This window comes from Camelus ferus, chromosome 33, assembly GCF_009834535.1.
Source record: "Camelus ferus isolate YT-003-E chromosome 33, BCGSAC_Cfer_1.0, whole genome shotgun sequence".
In the NCBI taxonomy this organism is placed as follows: Eukaryota; Metazoa; Chordata; class Mammalia; order Artiodactyla; family Camelidae; genus Camelus; species Camelus ferus.
Genome location: NC_045728.1, coordinates 13213847 through 13230902, shown reverse-complemented (window position 1 = coordinate 13230902; position 17056 = coordinate 13213847). Strand labels below are relative to the sequence as shown.

The 17056-nt window shown below is 49.9% G+C and overlaps 1 long non-coding RNA gene across 6 annotated transcripts in view; it reads right to left on the bottom strand.

The window, feature by feature from the left end:
- LOC116661080 overlaps positions 1-17056 on the bottom strand; it is a 261277-nt gene that overhangs the window by 69728 nt on the left and 174493 nt on the right. For 5 of the 6 annotated variants that reach the window (XR_004316827.1, XR_004316825.1, XR_004316823.1 and 2 more), the window contains 2 exons: positions 14057-14199; positions 10576-10630 (listed from right to left, as the gene is read on the bottom strand). This is a non-coding gene — a long non-coding RNA (uncharacterized LOC116661080). Of the gene's footprint in view, positions 1-10575; positions 10631-12908; positions 13025-14056; positions 14200-17056 lie in introns of all 6 variants that reach the window. The other variant, XR_004316826.1, reaches the window with a different exon arrangement.

Genomic DNA, 17056 nt, shown 5'->3' with positions numbered 1-17056 from the left:
CGTGGGGAGGTATTGGTGAGAATGAACATCTTCATGTAAAACGTGGAGCCCCAAATCGCATAGAGCTACAGGAGGAAAGAGTGAGAAAGGAGAAAAACTGCAGAGAGGAGGCCAGGATGGGGGGAGGAAGGGAAGGTGAGAATATTACTGAGCCCCACAGAACCTTCAGGAGTAACAGTCCCAACGCCTATAAACTATACCTGCTGTCTGCGGGCATGTGCTTTATTTGCTGTCTCAGTTCATCCTTAAAACCCTACGAGGTAAGTCCTGCTCTTAAACCCCTTAAAAGGTGTGGAGACTGGCATCTGATAGAAAATTTAAGTAACTTGCCTTAGGTTAGAAGTCACAAGAGTGGAGGAGTTTCCAGCTGTATTGGTTTCCTATTGTTATTCGGTGCCTGTACCAATTTAGTGGCTAAAAAACAAATTCCTTCTTTCACAGTTCTAGAGGTCAGAAGTCCAAAGTGAGTCTTGTGGGGCTAAAATCATGTGCTGCGTTCCTTCTAAAGGCTCCAAGGGAGGATCTGTTCTTTGCCTCTTTAAGCTTCTTGAGGCTGCCCTCACTCCTTGGCTTGTGGCTGCACCCTTCCAATTTCTGCTTTCCTCACACATGGCCTTCTGCTCCCTTTGACTCTCCTGCCTTCCTCTTATGAGGACCCTTGTGACTATATTGGGCTCTTACAAAAAAGAAACAAGAGGTCCAAAATAAAGTCATTTTCCCCCATGACAACAAATCAGGATTTAACTTCAGTTTCAACCTCTGCCGTGAACGTGGCCTTTAAACAGACAACCTGACCAGCTCCAGCAAGATGGTCTGCATCTCCCTGTCCCCCAAGAGAAGACGGCCTGGCCTGAAACAATTCTTCATTTTCTCTTACTGATAACTTCCCTGCCCCACCACCCTTCTGCCTGTAAAAACCTTCCATTCGGTACAACTCCTCAGAGCACTACTCTACCACTTGTTAGGTAGGTTCACGAATTGCTTAATAAAGCCACATAGACCAGATTTACTCTGTGGAATTTTATTTTTTGACAGAGCCCACCTGGATAATTTCTCCATCTCAGAGGCTTGATCTAATCAGAGGCAAAGTCCCTTTTACCAGGTAAGGAGAGGTAGCCACAGGTTCTGGGGATTAGGACACAGACATCTCTGAGAGCATCGTCTGTCTACCACACCAAGCCTGGTTGATATGACTCCCTCGACCAAGAGGGAAGGCCCTTGCTGACCAGTCCCAATCCCCCTTCCCCGCCCCACCTTCTCTCACTCCCTCCCCACAGGTGGCCCTGCAGCCAGACCTCACAACCTGGAAGCCTGTGGCATTTGGGTACTGAGTTCATCCCTGCACTGGGTTTGTGTGAGCTCCTTAGGCTGGAATCATGTCTCACTCATCTGTGTAGTCCCTGCAGCCCAGGACATGGAGCCCTGCACACAGAGGGGCTTCGTGGGTGTTTATTTGGCACCTAAGTGGATCAATGGATGGATATAAGCCAGGACTCAGGTAACGCGTCCTCTGAATACACTGGTCCCAGAACACACTGGTCCTCCCAGAGCCCCATGAGCCCAGGACCAAGGCGGCAGCCCTGCCCCGGAGCAGCACTGACGCTACCTAATGCCCATGGCCAGGCTCAGTGTGTCTGCTCAGAGCTCCTTTAACTTAGATCTTAGGCTCAAATGAACAGATGACATAAATAAGGGAAGGGATGGAGAACTCAAGACAGAAAGCAGGTGAGGGATTCGAGGCTGATGGGATCTGGTCCCTGCAGCCGCATGGCTGAGAAAGGCAGGGCACAGAGGCTCAGTGTGGGGACATGTTGTCTCTGACTGATTCAGGCTCCTAGTCAGCCCTCTCCTGCCATTTGGGGCCCGGTGAGACTTTGCAGCTGGAGCCACCAGCCCCCGGGAGTGTAGTGGCCACTCGCCCAAAATGGTTCTCAGAACGAGTAGACAATGACACCACACTGCTATGGACTGAATGTGGACACTGCTCCCCTCCACCACCAAATTTATATGTTGAAATGCTGCCCCTCAATGTGATAGCATTTGGAGGTGGGGCTTTGGGAGGTGATTAGGAGATGAGGGCAAAGCCCTCGTGAATGGGGTTGGTACCCTTATAAAAGAGGCCCCAGAGAGCTCCCGCACGCCGTCCACCATGTTGATGACGTGGTCAGAAGACGGCCATCTATGAAGCAGAAAGTGGGCTCTCACCAGACACCAGCTCTGTGGGCGCCATGATCTTGGAATTCCCAGCTTCCATATGGATGTTTGCTGTTTAAGCCACCCAGTCTATGGTATTTTTGTTACAGCATCTCAAACAGATTAAGACACCGCACAGAGCTAACGTGTTTATTCCACCTACAAGGAACGCAAAGCCCAGGGAAGGGGAGGCCCCAGGCATCAGTGGCACCACCACCATTTTCATCAACCAACATTTATTGACACGGTGGGCAAAAGGCACCAACTTATATACTGGCTCATCTACTCCCAATCCCTGTGCACACAGACAAGTGTGTGTGTGTGTGTGTGTGTGCGCATGCTGCAGCCCCTGTAGGGTTGGAAATAAAAGCCCTCAATATTCTTCAAGACAGCCCTGAGTTTCCATCTCTTGTTGATTAAATCCATTACTTTGCTTCTCTACCTCCTCTGTGGACAAATGTGTTTAAGGCCAGAGATTTACCTTCGAACAAAATATAAGGCAATGGCTCTTAAACAAAAACACTTCAAGAGCTCCTCCAAAGAACATGTGAGTATTGGGAACCGAGGACTTGGGAACGGTTCTGGCCAACTGTTTGCATTTCCCTGAGTGATGATGCTTTTTCTGTTCCCGGTACACAGTAGATAAGAGAAATGGATTAAGAGGGAAAAGAAAATGAGAACCCTTGGATGACTCTCCACCTCCTCATTAGTCAGAGTCTCACACATGGCCTGGAACAGTATACATTTCCACCCTTAGTCGCCCTCCACCTAATAGAACTTTAGGAATCTATGCTAATAGCAAACAAAGACGGCTTTCGGTATCAGGCACTGGGGACTTGATAGAGCATCGCATCTTTCTCTTGAGCTGTTTGACAGTAGCCTCCATCCTGTGGATCCGCAGGGTTGTTCATACTAAACAGTGGACCATGACCACAGGGGTAGACAGGGGGAGAACAGACAAACCTAGGGGGCACCATTCACAACATTCACACTGCGGGCATGCAGACTTGTGTATTCACTGTGCCAATTTTCCAGCAGATGGCAGTGATGGGTCTTGAAGAGGGAGCGCCCTTGCTGATACATTGCACCAGGACCCTACGAGCTAGGAGCTGGGATACCCAGAGAGTCTGGATCCCCTACATGACCTTGGGTTCTTTTCTTCAGAGAAATGGTGCTGGGAATCCAAAGATGGTCAGAGGGCCAGATCATCTCACCCTGTGTCCCTGTGATATGCCCACTGTGCAAGCCTCGGTTTGGGATAGAACAGTGACCTGGATTTGATGAAGGCAAACTGAGCAGATGAGGGGATTCTAATGTCCACCCTGGGTCTGAGCACGTCCCATGCAGGGAAGAGTGGGGAAGGAATGCCTTTCTCACTGCTGTGTCCCCAGAACCCAGCCTAGTGCCTGATTCAGAAGGAGTGCACAGTACAAGTTAGTTGAGGGAAGGAATGAATGAGTGAATGAATGAGTTCTCCCCAGCCACCTGTGGAGTACGGGTGAGTGTGTGCTTTTCTATCATCTCTTCCTTCACCACCCCCTGGTGCTGCCTTCGATGCCATAGCTCACTCAGTCCAGCTGTCTGTCCACCTCTCGGCAGAATCAATTTATCCAACCTATTTGCAGGTCTGAAATTCAATCACTGGCTTCCTCCTCAGAAGGCTGCTATTCCAACAGGACTTCCCAGGGCCAGGCTGGAGCCCGGGGCTGGTTTAGCTGGGTGTGGCCCTGCCTCTCTCCTCCCGCACTGCCCCCGGCTCTGCAGGAGAAATCCGCAGATAAGGCACAAAGAAATCAGGTGAAAGTGTGGGCTGGGGCCAAGACACCGCTGCTGGGAATGACCAAGGGCAGACTGGCCTTGGACAGTCAGCTCACAGGGCTTAGGTAGAAGGGCTGGGGGCCCCGGTGTGGGGCCTCAGGTGCAGCGGGCTCCATCCGCTCTGCTTGACTCTCTAACAAGTCAAAATTCAGATTGGCCAGAGCTGTGAATGGGAGAATAATCAGACGAGAGGAGGTTGGGGGAGCCAGATCCCTGAGAGCCTTCTTTGTTAACCTGGCATGGTGTCTGCAGTGGCCCCGGGAGCGGGGTGTCTGCAGGGAGCAACAATAGGATTTGCAGCATTTGTGAGGACAAAGCGAGTTAGGGATAAGGGGATTGGCAAGGAGGGGACAATAAGGGATTTTGGCAGCCTGGAGACCATTTCTGAGCATTTAAGGCAAATTCTATCCTATTCCTTCTCCCCTAAGTGACAGACACACTTGGGTATAAAAGAAAGTTACAAATCATCCTTCATGCTTCATGCTTCGGAAAGGATTTTCACATCCATCTCCTCATGTGATCCTGTAATACCGGGAAAAGTGAGGTCACTCTGCTCCACTTTATAGATGAGGAAACTGAGACCCAGGAGGTAAAACAGTTTGTCTAGAACAGTGTAATAAATACAGTTGCATCAAAAGCTTTCCATTTTCCCAACACTGTTTTTACATACATTACATGATGGTCTAAGGTGAGGGATCCTGCTGAGTGCTCACTGACATAGATTTGTACAGCTTTTCACCACATCTCCCTCTCTGCACAGAAGTAGCAAGTGTCCAAGCCAGGAGGGGTCCCCAAGGCCCTGAGAGCTGGCCCAGTGCCCTTGGCTCGGTGGACCACGCAGCCTGAGAGAGAGACCTCAGAAACTGCCCTCCAGAGTCTGGGGGAACCAAGCAGAACCTCCGTAACACACTAACCCTGGGCGGGGGGGTCTGAGGTGAGTAGGTGTGGGCATATCGCATGCTAAGCACCATGTAGAGTTCGCTGGGGATTCCAAAACCTGCACTGTTGCCCCATCCCTCTCTGCTCCCTGCCTCCCAGACCCCGAGTCCTAGGGTGTCCTCAGGGGTGCACTTCCGGGGCCTCCCTGCTGGAAGCTGGGTCCTTCCTGCTGTTGGACACTCTGCTCCCCCATCACAGCAGGGGTAGGAGCCAGCTCTCTTGGATGCGCTGCTTAAACAGGAAAATAAATAATCCCACTTGGAATAGCAGCGGCAAACAGAGCCTTCTGTCTGAGGGCCTTTCTGCCATTGTCCCAGATCCTGGGTACTGTCTCTACTAGAAATGTTTTTCTGGGGAGGGGGAAGGGCTAGGGAAGCGGAGATGGATGCTGTCCTTTTCCTTAAGAGGGTCTTTGTCGCTGTTATTTCCACCTTCCTCTGAGGGCTGAGAGCCCCTGCAGAGCTGTGCAGGCTGCTCAGTGCCATGGAGACAATTGCCATATCAGAGGGAGAGGATTATGGCTCCGGTGGGGAGGGAGGAGAAGGAGCGCCAGCCAGAGCCGGCGACTGACAAGAGGAGATGACAAGTCACTTAGGCCCCAGGTGGAGAGCCGGTGGCAGAGTGTGAGACGCAGAGACAGGTCTTGTCAATTCTGAAGGATTGCTGGTGTCACAGCAAACAACGCCCTCTTTAAAAAGGAGCTGACCCCCGGAAGTGGGGACACCTGGAAAGCAGCAGCCTGTGGGCTGCGGGGCTGGGCTGGGGCTGGGGATGGGGATGGGTCGGGGGCAGGACCTAAGTAAATGGTGGGAGGTTGTCCTGGTAACACAGCACTGATGGAGGCGGGACAGGAAACAGACAAGGAGAGAAGGAGAAAAGAGGCAGGTCTGTGGGCCAAGGCAGAAGGAATGGGCCCTCCAGAAGGGCAGAAAAGAGACCCCCAAGGCCTGGGTATTCGGGACCAGAGGTTTGGATGGAACTTCATATCATAAGGGCTCAGTAAGCAATTGTTATAGAGGACGGCAACCTCATAGGTGAGTCCCAGGGCTCAATCAACTGACCAGGATGGGTTGTGAGCTGGCCTGGTGCCAAGCACCATGCAAGGCAACTTGTAGGACACAGCAAATATTACACGTGGCCCTGCCTTCCTGGTTGGCCACAAATCCACATATCAATGACGCATCCATGCCTGAGTTCTCTGGGCTCATGGGGTGTGGGTGGGCAGGGAGTGGCTAGGCCAGAGGCACCCCTCAGGAGAATGAGCAGTAGGAAAGAAGACAGAAGGGAAAGCTGGGTGGTCCCATGGAAACAATCTACTTAATTTCTCTGGACCTCAGTTTCCACATCTGTGCAATGGAGCACTGTACACCTCTCCCTGTAGGATGCTGCATCAAAGGTACTCTTCCAATATTTCCACCAAGGTCAAGCTACTTCTCCTCTGCAGCAGCAGGGAGCAGTCCCTGAGGTCCTTATCTCTTAGAATAGAAATACCTTGGGCCATGACTTGTTATCAAGCAGAGGAAGAAAGAAAACTATGGTAGTATCTTTGAGGATGCTGGCAACATCTTCCAGCAGCCCCCTCACTATGATCCCACCCCGCCACACCCAAAATAAACAGGGGAGACACGTATTCCAGGCTCTCCCTGACACATCTAATGGATATCAGATGGGAGCGGCGGCAAAGCAAATAGGAATCTAATCTATCCCCTCGTTCAGCCAAATGGAAACAGCAGGATATCCAGGGCTGAGCCTCTAGCTTCTGGCGGGGGACACAAAGAAGGAAAATGGAAACAGATTACAGTCAGTCTGATACCCAAATAACAAATAGGTGTCCCAGAGAGAAATTTGTGTTATTGATGTTCAGGAAGAGATCCACTGATTTCCTTGTCTGCTCTGCCTTGCCACTTTAATTGAGGAAGCTGCTAGTTAAAAGCCAAAGGGAAAAGAAAATGAAAGCAGGGACTTAAAGGCTGGCAGTCATCTGCTCCCCTGCACATACAATCACACGTCCACACCGCACACACTCTGTAATGAATTCTCCCAACGACCCAAAGTGTCAGTTGGAACTGGCCATTGATTGGGCACAGTTCATTTTCCCAGGGGTTGACAGGTGTCTGGGCTTCAAGACAGAAGGATTGCAGGGGAAGGAATAAGCTACCAGGCCTGGCACAGGGGAGCTGGGGCCCGGGGATGTCGGTTTCCGTAGAGAGGAGCTGAGATTGGCCTGGGGTTCAAGCAGAAAGGGGATGCGGCGTCCCAGAGGCTAGAGAGGGGCAATGGGATCTTAACAACAATGCTCGCAAAAATCTCAGCTCTGGAGCCAAAAAAATAGTAGAGGGAAGGGCAAACGAAGCAAAATTGTGGGAGGAAGGCAAACAGCTCAAAGGAAAAGACAGAAGAAAAGGTATTAAAAAGGGGGGACAAAGTGGCTAAGGCCCTCATGCCCCGCCAATCCTGGATGCTTCACCACCATCAGGACCGCAGTCTGCCTCTGAAGACAGCCAGGTAGAGGGGGATTTTTGTGATACTATGAATATAGTTTATAGATGTTGGTTTATCTTCATGACAGACCGGATAAATAATTTACTGGTCAGTAAAAGATCAAAGAAACTGCTAGAACACTGCAGCCTGAAACATCAAAACCTCTAATGTTTATACGGGAGCCGTACCGACCCTGCAAATTCACTGCTTAATGGGATAAGTTTACGGTCCTCTGCCCTGGTCCCCAAAAGGTAAAACCTTTAAGAAAAGCAGAATAAACAAAACACTGGGCTAAACAGACATCGGAACAGACATAATAAGAACAGAGCTGGAGTAAAGCAGCCGACAACACGACGTCGTTGAACTGTGGGAAGTTACAGTGCCCCAGTCCCTTCCTACCCCCCTCCCACCACCCACCCCGGCCACAAAGAACTTCAGGCAACAAATTACACGCGATTAACCTTCTGAAAATTCACTGGAGAGAAACCCCAGATCTGAGTGAGTGAAGCGTGAATGGTCCCAAATCCAGTCAAGGTAACACAGGTATTTTCCCAGGAGGACGAGATGTGACTGAAGCTAAGGTCTGGGAATCCCTGGGGGTAAGGCTGTACTAATAGGACAAAGTGCTGGGCCTGGATGCTGGAAAAAGAAGCCAGAAGCAAATCCTGCTCACTTCCACGCTGCCCGCTTCCTTCCTGCCTCAGCTCCGCCCTCGAGCTCAAGCCGTGTGTCCAAGCTCTGTCTCTCCACCCCCTGCAACATAGCTGCTTCTTGACCAACCTCAGCCTCAGGATGTGCACCCCACCAACAGATCTGGGGTGGAGGTCCTGGGACCCAGCCTGGGGCTGTAGGGGCAGGAATGCCAAGGTCCTAGGTAAGGGAGGACCTGAGCAAGGCTCTTTGAAGCAGAAGCTCAGGGCAAGGTCTATGGATGGTGATGGCCCAAGGGAACAAGTGTTTGTTGGGGTTCATCCAGCATTGGCTGAAAGGGAAGGATACCCCCAACATGAGTATTTCAGGCCCTAGAGAGGCATTTGTGACAGTGACAAAGGATCATTGGTTCACAGGGCCTCACAGGGCACTGGCTTCCACTAGCCCCCGATCTATGCTCAGCTGTGGACTGATGGGTCACTGTCCCGACCATCCTGGTACAAGGAGAAGCTCCAAAGAGCAGACAGAAGTCTGTCCACCAGAAGGAACGGCCCCTCTGTAAAGTGTTCTGTGTAAATAATTCTTCTGTCTCAGTCTCCTGTGATTAGCGTGAGTCAGCCGCCCGGGGGCCCAGTCACCTCTGAGGACCCTTGTCCTTCTTGCCCTAGACTTTTAACAGGACCCCTCTTGGCATCTGGGCGGGATGAGTCTTTTTGTGTGGGGCTGTCCTGCTCTTTGCAGGATGTTTAGATGATCCCTGGTCCCTACTCACGGATTATTGAGAGCCAGGAGCGGTCCTTAGTCGTCGAGACAACCAAAGTCCCGCATGTTTCTAAGCACGGCCTCTCCCGTGTGCAATACCGCCTTCCTAGTTGGGAACCACTGCTCAGACTACACCTAAGGAAGGAAAACGTGGAGCTAGACATGGCCAACCGGGAGACACAGATGCGGGAATAGACAGATAACAACAGATCAGACAGAAATGGGGACAGATAAACAATCCAGGGGGGCAGCCAGGACAGGCTAGGATACACCTCACACACTTCCGTAAATTGATACAATCAGCAAAATTGGCATTTTGTTCTTTTCTTTCCATGAGAGAGAGAGGTGAAGACACTTTTGAACCCAGCTGCCACCTTGACAGAGACAATCAGTCGTTGCCCAGTCCACCGAGGCTCCCCCAAACATCCCTTTGGGATTTGGAAACCCGATGAGATTAAACAGACGGAGCTGTCTTTCCCTTTTATTCTCCCTCCCGGCCTGCCCCTCTCCCACCACGCGGGCAGTCCCATCCCTAATGGAAGCCAATTGCTGACAGGTTAGTGGCAGGTGGCTCTGCTGTCTTCCTAAGTGGCTTCCGCCCACTCAGAGTAGGAGGCGGCCACCGACAGGGTCAGCAAGAGCGTCAGATCGCAAGTGAGCTGACCAGCAGCTCCGTTCATTAGAGCAACTCAATGAGGCGCTTCAGGCCCAGACTGCAGCTTCGGCTGGAGGGAGTCAGAGTGGAGGTCTCTGTGCCCACACTCACCCCTTCCCGCCTGGCTGGAAAAGGGTCCCTGGGAATGAGGCCAGCACTCCAGCCCTTTCCCCTGCCCTCCCAGGGCTCAGCCCCAGGAGAGTCCTGATCAAGGCGAGGGAGGGCCCAGGCATCAATGATATAGGGCCCTGTAGAGAGGGGACACAGGACTGCAGAAGAAGCAGCAATCTGCCTGCACCCTGCTTGGCCAGCTTTGTCTTTCTGTAGCATGAACCCAGAGCGGTCCCTGTATCACAGGCCCCCATCACTGCATCCCTGCACACACATCTGAGCTAGGCAATCAGCCGAAGGGCCCAGGGCCCAGTATTCCCAAAGGATGCTGAGAGGAGGCCCGAGGTGGAGTGCGTCGGCATGTGACCAGCACATGAGCCGTCTGGGTCCCTTCCCCTACTGTCACCTAAAATTAAAAGGGAAACCCCTTTCTTTCATCAGGACCATGGGAACGCAGCTCTGCTTTCACAGCCCGCCTCTCTTCTCCTCTGCTCCAAAACAGATCAACTCTGGCAGTCTGTGCTGCTACTGAGTGCAGCAAACCACTGCGCTGAATCTCCGGATCCCAGGGGTATGAACCACGTGTAAATATATAGCACAGAGACTGAGAATTACTATCGTTACCATTTACTGAGCACCCACCACCCGTGGTAGCCTCTGTGCCAAGCTCTTTATATACATTAATTTATTTGCCCCTAAGAACAATCCCATGAGTTCAGTACTACTGTTATTCCTCATTTTTAAGTCCAAGGCAACTGAGGCTCAGAGAGGCTGAATAACTTGCCAAGGGCCGCACATGTGCCGTGTTCTACTTTGTGGAGTGCCGTACATGGAGTAGAAGCTTAATAAATACTTCACAAACCGAGTCAAATACTCAATTTCGTCCCCAGTGACTCAACTCTCAAACCCCACCCTGCAGCCAAACCGGGCCAGCCAAGCTGTTTGTTTATTCAATAAATACTTACCGAGCACTTACTCAATTTTGTTCACTGCTGTGAGTGGAGACCCAAAAGGCAGTCACTGGAAAAGTTAATGGAAACATTCAACTAATAAAAAGTTAGCAACGTTTAACAGTAACTTGAATTCATTTCAAGGTTATCTGTTTCCACTTTGAGCTAATTAAATGTTAGTGAAATGGTGCGGAACTTCTTGACTACAGTGTAATGTAGCAAAAAGAACTCTGGATTTGAAGTCGGGGGTCCTGGGTTCCAGAACCTCAAGTCCCCACGTGAACAAAGCAAGCCTGACCTTTTCCAGCCTCTGCCTGCATTTCCAACTTAAGACTTCCCACATCACAGAGTCACCAACAGGACTCAGAGGGAAGATGCAGAGCAGCGAGATTTATGAACTTTAACGCTCCGGAAACACGTGAGATGGTATTCTTTTTTTGAAAGTTGAAAATTAGTCCACTGACAGTGCTTAAAAATTTTTTTGAAAGCAATAATGGGCAATTTGTCCATCAGCTCACAAATTTACTTGAAACAATTCGCTCTTTCCACATAATTTGCAGAATGGCAATATAACAATGTTGCTAGACTGACTACCATGTGAAGGATGTTTTAATTTGATGATAACAGAGAAAGGAAACCATCATTAAAATACGGCAGGACAGTGACATGGGTCAGCGCCAACAACCTGGTTGCTGTGTTTGCATCTCATTTGCGACAGTTTTCACACTTGGGGGTGTTTTGTAGGAATGGGGCACCTTTCTTTCAGTCCAACCAGACCACAAGCTCCTTGAGGGCAAGAACGGTATCCAGTATTTCCACTACCTTCTCCCCACCCCTCCCCCCTAAGCCTCCCATAGCCCAGCCCAGCACAGCTCTCCCTGGAAGGGAACGTGTGGGAAGGTTTATTGCATCGACCAGAATAACAAAGGAAGCATCCAATGCACCGTCAAGGGTCACACTCGATCGGAAATGCTAAAAACTTCACAGAGAGGTCTGGGATTTGATTAAGGTATCGATTGTTCAGGGGAAAAAAGCAAAGAAAGGAAGCTGAAGTCTTTGGAGTGAGGTGGTTACAGCGGATCAGCTGATCCTGTCCCATCACTGTGGGCAGTTGTGATTCTAATAATAATTGATACTCATGCAGTGATTCCTCTGTCCAACACTATGGTCAGCTCAGCTTATTCTCCCGACAACTGTCAAGTCCGGTGATTAATCCTGCTTCACAGATGAGGAAGCAGAAGCACAACAAGGTCAAGAAACCCGACCACACCCGTAAAACTAAACCCACAGCTGAAGGGTGGGCTGAGTTCGCACTGACCCGAAGCCCTGCGTTCTGGATCGCTATGTAGCCTGTCTCTGGATGCAGCAAGCAGAGCAAAAGTCATCTGAGTTTTTCCCCTCAAAATGAGCTCATTCTCCAACCTTCCAAAAGCAGAGAGAGCCAAAGAGGACAATGATTTGATTCTCATTCAGGTAAGTTCTGATTTGTGCAGAGAGTGACCGAGCATCACTTGGCTTTTGGCCAGAGTCAGTGTGGTTGTCTCTCCACTGGCTGTGACAGATCCAAGTTGGGACACTGCTGACTTAATTTTGCAAACTTACAAGTGAACTGGACACAAGGGCCAGCGCTGCTGCACAAACTGGCAAGAGGTATGTCTTGGTTGGGAATGTCTCCCCTTCTCAGGCATAGACAGAGAACGATGTAGGAATTGAACTCGAGAGAAACCACTTGGCTGGTTACCAGATATTTTTAGTAGCAGCATCCTTCAGTTTCTCTGCCTTGGCTTGACCTAACCATGGCGAGATGGATGCCTGGCAAGCCTTGGCGCTTGCTCAGAAAGCCACTCTCTGCAGCCGTGGATGGAGCCATAGGAATGACTGGTAAATGTGAGGACCCAGCAAACGGGGCATGTGTGCACGTGCAGACTGTTCTAACAGTGCTAAGGACCTGGGGCATTGTGTCTCCTGACAGACGCAATCTCGGGGAGAGACTCGGACCTTCAAGCTCTCTCAAACAAGATTTTCAGAAAAAAAAAAAAAATCCATATTGAGGATATTGAATGAATGAGTAAATATCATTTATGAACTCCCAAAAAACCTAATTCTCAAAACATTTCAGGTCTCTAACACACTTTTAAGCAATTTCAAGCTAAGCCCTTTCAAATTGTTGAATGTAAACACTGAACGTTATTTAACTATTATGACGTCATAGATAAGTCAAACTACAATGGCGTCAAAGATAACTTTTCAGCTCATTAGTTACTGGTTTATTCAAAACACACACAGGTATGAGGGATTACCTCTGGCCACAAGGAGCTTGTGCCTAGTAGGGAAAAGGAGACATGTACCTAGATAATCTCAATTCAAGGTACCCTGGGATCAGCGCCACATGTAAATAGAGGGGTGTTTGCTTCTTGGTGGGCAATCAGAGGAAGCTTCATGGAGGAGTCACCCTGGAAAGGAACTTGAAGAACACGTACGGTTTTACTAAGTAGATTTGGATGGAAAGGGAAGGGAAGGAAAGGGGAAAGATTAAAAATTGGGTTAATGGAATAATAAGTGGACCAGTTTAACCTGAGCATGAAGTTTACTGGGGTGATGAGTTGGGAATAGGTTTGGGTATGTAAACTGGGACCAGACTGACTGTGCTGAGCTGTGAACATCAAGGTAAGGCTTAGGGGTTTATTGGGGATACAATGGGGAGCCACTGAAGGTTATTGAGCAGGGACAGGGAAGACAAATGATCGAATTAGTTTGTTCCCAGTCCCTGTGTTTTGAGAACATATGATCTTCTCTGGCAGACACTACATACAGCCTAGACTGAAGCCAAAAATGCTCTCCGAGGCAGCAGTGAACCTGGCTGTGCTTCCTACCTGCTTTCCGTGCCCAGAAAGCTCTTGAACGCCTCCCCTTTCTGGGCACGTGGCCGGGGTCAGCTTCCCTGAGCTGCTCTCTCTGACTCCTGCTTTACTGAACATACGGCATGGTTCTTAAATGAGACTCCAGATTCTTCTGCAGCTGAAACTCAGTAATGGCAAACCTCTCTATTCCCAGAAAAACGAGTTAATCAACAATGGCCTTAATTATAGATTTTTCAACTACAAAATTAGTTTCAAATGTTGGCCTTGGCTGCAGCTCGCCTTTAATAGAATCTAGCATGAGATGCTACTTGATTTAGCACAAAATTCTATTTTTAATTAGCCTGGGCTTTGACGTTGGGCCCGTCCGAATCAGAATCCTTGGTCTGCCGCTTACCAGCTCTGTGACCTTCGGCAAATCAGTTGCCATTTCTGAGCCTTGATACAGACATCTGCAAAATGTGGGCTGTGATGATTTTCCCACCCGGGTGTTAGGAGAATGAAATGAAACTAAACACAGGCGGAGTGCCCGACCAGGGGGCAGGGCTTGGAAGCACTCAGCAAGAGCTCTGCCCCTTGCTCCCTACCCCACTCCCTCTCCTTCTCCCGCCTTTGCTTCAGGCCAAGGCTGGACTTACCAGCATTTTGTGATGCTCTGCCAAGAGGGAGACAGTGCAGGATGGTGGAACCAGCATGGACCTTAGGTTAGGGCAGAACTGGGTTCAAACTCTAGGCGTTCTCACTGGTGGTATAACTTGAGCAAGACGTTTGTCATCTCCTCCTGTGAGAAATGACACCACGTCAGTTACTGGGACGATGCAGTGAGCGGGTACCTGCAACGCCCTTAGCGCTGTGCCTCTCACGTAGTCGGGCTCAACTCACGTTAGCACTAGAAACTTCCAGCAGCCAACCCCGGCGCATTTGGGGACCATTGGACTCAGCCCTCTCCCCTCTTAAATCCAATGTTCTTGGCTCTCCTTTCCTCTTCTTTTCCATCTCCTTACCTTCCATTTGCCCAGGAGGAGATGCACCATAAGGAGGAATCATAAGGACAGACAGACCTGCATGGGAGTCCTGGCTCCATCACTCAGGGGCTGAGTGACCTGAACCAGAGGGTTTCAGATTAAGGAGAAAATGCAGAGACAGCACCCAGAGCAGCGCCCTCATGCGGCAGCCTCTCCAGGGTAAGCCAGACTAACAGTCCATTTGTGTTTGACAGCACCCAGCTTCATCAGCTCTGCCATCATTGCCTCTTCCCGGTCATATTGGGCTCCTGTCCAAATTCACATTCACAAACCCACAGCAGTATTGATCCTCTGGTATGATTTTTGTTGTTTGCAACAACCAAAATCAGGGTCCCTGGAAAGCACGACTGAGCCGGGGCCTCAATTCTTAGGGGAAAATGGAGGGGTCAGCAGTCAGGACACAGGAAGGCCACTGAGCCCAGCAAAGGCGGCCAGGCAGGTGGTTTCCTAGTCCTTCTTTGTCCATTTTGTTTAAAGCAAATCTCACAGCCATCTCCCTCACTCCGTGAGAGCAATTGTTATTTCTGCTAACTTGCCCTGCAGACATTAATTAACTCTCCGCCATGCGTGGCCAGATCCTGCAGAAGTCAGTGCCTCCCCCATGAGACAGAAGGGGTCCTCAAACCACATGCATCATGGAGGGGTGGCTATCTGTCCTCTGTCCCTGCTGGCCCAGGAGTGCTGGGAACTTCAACCTCAGAAACTCGGCTTCTGAGAAGGGAATTACCCTGTCTGCCTAAAAACCAGAGGAATGCCCTTGCTACAAGAAGGATCTAAAGAATTAAAATAATCACTTCCATTTGTATTTGCTTTGCTGTTTTGCAACTCATTGGCCCCTACATCACCTCACCTCTTAGCATTGGAAAGACCTTAGAAAAAAAAGTCATCTGCCTTTTTCATTTCACCGTGAGGAAATGAGGTTGGAGAGGCTGTGAGACTTGCTCAAGGTCATCGGAACTGCATTTGGCTGAGCCCAAATGAGACCTTGGCCGCAGGGTCCCTTCCCCAGCACCCGACAGTAGGACACAGCCGCTACTCTGGAAGCAAGCTCGGGTGCGGAGTAGACACTACATCTGTCTGTTTTCCAGTGAGCATTTCTACGATATCGAGCACCTCCTGTGTGCCAAGCAGTGTGCTTGTCATTTTCATGTCTATTACTTCATGGGATTCTCTTGCTCAGTTTTGGACCCCTGCCAGCACTGGCACATAGTGGTTGCTCCACGAATGTGGGTTTTCTTCTTTGCCTTGTGAGCTGGGTTGTGGAGTAGAAAGACAGTGGGTTTGGAGTCAGTCTGGGTTTGAATCTCATCCCCACCCCTTGTCAGCTTTTTGGCCTTTACCTTTCTAAGCCTCAGTCTCCAGATCTCTAAAGTGGAGATAACAACTTATGGTGATAAGTTTTCAAGTCATTGCAGGTGAAGGACCTATTACTCACAGCTGGTGCTCAGTCAGTTACAGTCACCCCTGTCATGCAATGTGCTGTTACTGATATTGTTACCCGCCTTCCAGGAGCTGATCATCTCAGAAGATACATACGTGACCACATATACATAACACATATGTTACGTATATAACACACATAACCACAAAGCAAAGCAGAGAGGAGACCAGCCGTGGGCTATGGAAGTGAAAGGATGCCCTCATGTCTGGGGATGATGGAAGGCTTCCTAGAACAGGCACCACTGTGATTAAAGGAGTTGAACAAATTGGGCAGGTGAGGAGCAGTGATGCTGGGAAAAGAGCAAGGGTGAGGATGAGGACACAAGAGAATTCAGCAAGTGTTTAGGTCCAAGAGGGTAGGAATCTAGAACTAGAGGAAGACTGGAAGTTTAGGGGAGTGGTGGAGATAAATCTGGGAAATAAGTAGGGGTCAAATTGTGGAGGGTAAAGATCGGGGATCTTATTTTGCTAACAATGGGAAGTCAGAGAAACATTTTGAACAGGGTAATGGTATGAAAAGACCTAAGACTTAAAATGATTAATTGGACCAAATGTTCAGTGTCATTCGGAGGGCAGACATCAGTGAGTAGAAAATACCGTAAGAGACCAGAGCAAATGGAGGCCTGACAGAAAGAATAACATGGGGGAGGGAAGGAAGAAAGTGGATATAAGACAAAGATCAGAGGTAAAGTAAAGAGGACTGAGCCGCAGATTGGATGTGGATTGAGGGGGAGAGAGGAGTCAAAGATGGCGGGTGGGGGGTGGGGTGAGAAAGGGCGATGCCGTTAATCGCAGTGGGGAAGCAGCAAATGTTGATCAGAGACAAGGAGAAAGAACAGGAGGTCCCTTGGAAGGAGGGCTGGGGAGACCTGGCTATGCAGAAAGAGCTGGTGGAAAAAAAAAAAAAAAGACACTGAGGGTACAGGAAAGAGAGTAACTAAGAAATCAGACCCAGCACGAGGCCGGAAGCTTTACAGGGCCCCAGTCAGGACAAGACAAAGGAAGACACAAAAGAACCTTAAGGTGGAGAGGAGGGACATTGGATTTATTTGTCATACTCTCATTCATTCCATAACCATCCACTGAGGGCCTACTACGTGCCAGGCAGGAGGCTGACTGCTGCTAGCCTGCGTCAGACTTCCGGCACGTCGGAGGCACGGCCACCTGCTCGGG